At 41.4% G+C, this 3,902-nt stretch overlaps 1 long non-coding RNA gene across 1 annotated transcript; it reads left to right on the top strand.

Moving 5' to 3' along the window:
* On the top strand, positions 1–3,278 carry LOC117472036. Its single transcript, XR_004554847.1, has 3 exons — positions 1–79; positions 2,820–2,875; positions 3,052–3,278. It is a non-coding gene; the product is annotated as an uncharacterized LOC117472036 (long non-coding RNA).
* Positions 3,279–3,902: the final 624 nt, after the last annotated feature.

Raw genomic sequence — 3,902 nt, 5'->3', positions numbered from 1 at the left:
CTCATGTTGTTCATCCATGATATAATCTAGAAAACGGAACTGTAAGCACTGAGGTCTCCGCAGTCTCAAAGCTTTACAGGTAAGAAGTGAACACATGTTTATACTTTATTAAGGAAATGCATCTCACTGCTGATTTATGTTTCTCTCCTGTTGAACCTCTTATAGAGAACATGCACCACATTCAACTAAAATAAGAGAACGAGTTGGAAAGATATTGACTCAGAAACAATCCGTGTATCTTCGGACCATTTGTTTTTCTTCATTAAATCAGTAAACGGAAGAGCGACTGAGACGCTTTTTAACTTTTTGCTTTTTAACTTACTAAATAGTGAAATGGTCATTGGAGCGGGGGGGGGGGGGGGGCGAAACTCACGGAAGTGATATCAAAACAAAAGCACTCGTTTGCTTAAATAAACTTGCATTGAATCACTACAGTAGGCTTATCAGGTGATAATATTATAAACCAGGGGAAACAAGGTGGATTTAGCGATCACAACGAAAACGACCAAAACACACATTGAGCCAAGAAAAATAATGTTATTAAGGGCATATACGCGTAGCTGTGGGTGGGCCTGAGATTTCTCCATAGGATTTTGGAAAAGAGCTCGAAATAAGGTCTGTGGAAAACGAACCTGCTTGATAAATGCACGTTTTGTTCAGCCGGATAATATCCACATGTCTACCCTACTTTTATAATGTTCGAATCATAAATCTAATCGATAGATTCTCTCACTATGACCCAGAAATAAAACGGCGACTGGACGACCTGCCGGGGAACGGGAAATGTAAAAGCCCCGATATCCAGAATGAGATACTGCAAATTGCTGCTTCTTTACTCATCACAACTACATTTGTGTTTATTCTCGTCATGTTCAACACGCTGTTTGAAATGAGCGACTATGCAACACAAGGCCTGCAATGTTCCACTATAACAGTCACAGATTGCATCGATCTAATCGAGGGTCTTAAGGAAAACAGAAGCTGACTTCATTAAACTTGTGACACTGACAGATGATTTGATGAAAAAACACGACATCCTTAACCAGTGCCGATTCTAGAGTCTGTGGGGGCCCTAGGCAAACATTCACTGGGGGCCCCTCGAACCAGCTTTTCATCACCACGCACAGCCGACAGCATAACCTTCCCATCCCATCACTCGTGGAGGTGCTCTCCTCTATGGCAATATTTGTGTGCCTCTATCCTGAGCACGCAATTCAACATTTTGAGCATATAAAATGTTATTGAGCGCTGTAGTGCCGAGAGATAGGGAGTCGGAGGCGGTGCAATGAAGGTACAAAGCTGGCTTTATTGAGCAGCAGAAATGCACATGTTGTCCGGTTGCAGTCCGGGAAGAGAAGGGAGAAAGCGAAAGGGAGGGCATGCAGTAAGTACCAACAACATATGTGTCCGTGTGGAAACAGTACCCCCAACCTGTAGTTCCATGATTGGATTATGTAACCCCAGTGTATGAATCAGTGATCACTACAGCGCGCAATTTAACATTGTTGAGCACAGAAAAATATTTTTTGCAAGCACAATTGACTCTTAAGCCTTCTCACAAGCAGCAAGCAAGCAGACCGCTGCACGCGCTCTCTCTCCCTCGCTCAACCTCACCCGCGCTCAGGTTTGCCTGTGTGCTCGCTCAAGTTGGCACAGGGTTACAAATGTGCCACAAAACCAACCAATCGGAGAACTCAAGGAGGTCCATTCTGACTGGCTTATTTCAGTTAACATACATTTTAGGACATATTAAGTATGTGTGGTCTTGAACGGGCTGGGCCCACCTGATTTGTTTTGGGCCCACCCACTCTTTGATATCTGCCTACCAATGATTAAGGGGCGGGCTGTAAATATAATAAGCCTATGTCTAAAATGGACAACATTGTTAGGAGATTTAATCTATACAGCGATTCTGGACTGCGGTCAACTTCGTTTTTTTCCCCCTGGTATATTTGATGAGTGATACAAATATGTGTTACTATAAGTTCTTGATAAAACTGACACTGTTGGACTCGGTACTAGTTTGACTGCTCCCAGAAATAAAATGAAGTACTTACTGTGTACTTTCTGAGTAATCCTCTGTCAAAGTCCCCATCATAGTACATAATGCATGTTTACTGCTGTCTTTGATGAATGATACAAATAAAATGAACCATTAGTTCTTAATGAAATTGATAATGCTGGACTAGTAGTAGTAGTAGTACGCCTAGTGCCAACAATACAATGAAGTACTTTTACTGTGTTTTTTTTGTAATCCTCTGTCAATGTCCCCTCCTGATCCTATACATGTTCTCCTATACAAGAGGTTTACAAAAAAGACATGCCATTTCATTTTTTTTTTTTTTAGATGATATGAAGCTATACTGCAGACTGGACTTGGTTTGCCACTTTATTTACGCCTTACACAGTCAAGAGGAACAGTGACAACATGGCTGTTAAACAAGAGAGTTAGTGTTTATATTGTAACTGGTCATGAGTTTTAACATTCACGGGCATTTTTGATACAGAAAAACATGATATGTATGAAATGTTATCATAGTGCAGAAAGTAGAGACAGAACAAAGCTCTCTCACACACAGCAATACTACAAAATATATTATTATACTCTGCATTAATGCAAAAGCTGCCGGCTGTGTTCACTGATCTCAAAGCAGAAATATCTCCTGGTTCAGTTCAAATAAAATATAATGTTGATATTTGGCGCCACCTAGTGTCAGACATATGTTACTGTTCCTGGTGTCAGTCCTAATAAGGCATGTGGTAAAGACAGACTGTATGTTTTCTAATGTGTGACATTTGATGTGTGTGTCCTCTCACAGGAAGAAGATGATCTTCCTCATCCTGCAGCTCCTCTTCCTCACCTCCTGTGTCTCTGGTTAGTTTGTCTCTTTCAAACTGTCCTCAGTAAAGCAGCACAGAAACATCTGCAGTTCAAAGAGTCTCTCTGTATCTCCTCCACAGGAACATAGCTGCAGTTTAAAGAGTCCCTCTGTGTCTCCTCCACAGAAACATAGCTGCAGTTTAAAGAGTCCCTCTTTGTCTCCTCCACAGGAACATTTGTAGTGAATGTGACTCAGACTTTCTATCAGGCAGAGGAGAACCAGAACATCACCCTGGAGTGGACCTTCAGCACCAGAACAGACACTAACTTCAGCTCCATTAATACCATCTGTCACCTGTTTAATAAAAAGCGAATCTCAGTTCTGTTTGAACTACGTGAAGGTGTTGAAACCAGAGTGTCTCAGGATCCAGAGTTTACAGTACGACTCAAGTGGGACAAAGACGTCCTCACAGAAGGACGCCTCACATTTCATGTCTCCAGACTCAGGACCAATGACTCTGGGTTTTATGTGTGTGACATACACACATCTGATGGGAGTAACTCTAGGAATTGCTGGCTCAACGTCACTGGTGAGTAAACTCAGTAGAAGTCTAGAGGCTCCAGAGAGCTAAATACTAATGCATCTACGTCAAGTATGTTGTCGCTAATATTGGATCATATTCGCCAAGAATTGAACAGTTAACATTTTGAAAAGGAAATAGCAGATACTCAACAAAGTATGAATGAAAGACCAAAAGAGTCCTGCTGCTCAAATCTCAAGAACGGCTTGTTTTAACTGTTTAAAATGTGCACAACTCATTTTAAAATAAAACTCTTCTCACAAACCAACTGTGATCCAAACCAGCCCCACACAGAACTCATTTTAGTGGAAAAGGGGAAACTGAGAAGCTGGAACCACAGGAGGTTTTTCAGAAGAATGGAGGTTGCAGATTGTCATGTTTTCACTTTAGATTAAACCTGTTATATATTAACACTAAAATGGTTCCTCATGTTATATTCTGTCCTTTTCCACAGCTGCTGAAGAGCTCCAACCTCAGAGACCACCAGAGAGTCCACAACC

This window comes from Trematomus bernacchii, unplaced genomic scaffold (genome assembly GCF_902827165.1).
Source record: "Trematomus bernacchii unplaced genomic scaffold, fTreBer1.1, whole genome shotgun sequence".
In the NCBI taxonomy this organism is placed as follows: domain Eukaryota; kingdom Metazoa; phylum Chordata; class Actinopteri; order Perciformes; family Nototheniidae; genus Trematomus; species Trematomus bernacchii.
This window is presented reverse-complemented; position numbering and strand designations above follow the sequence as displayed.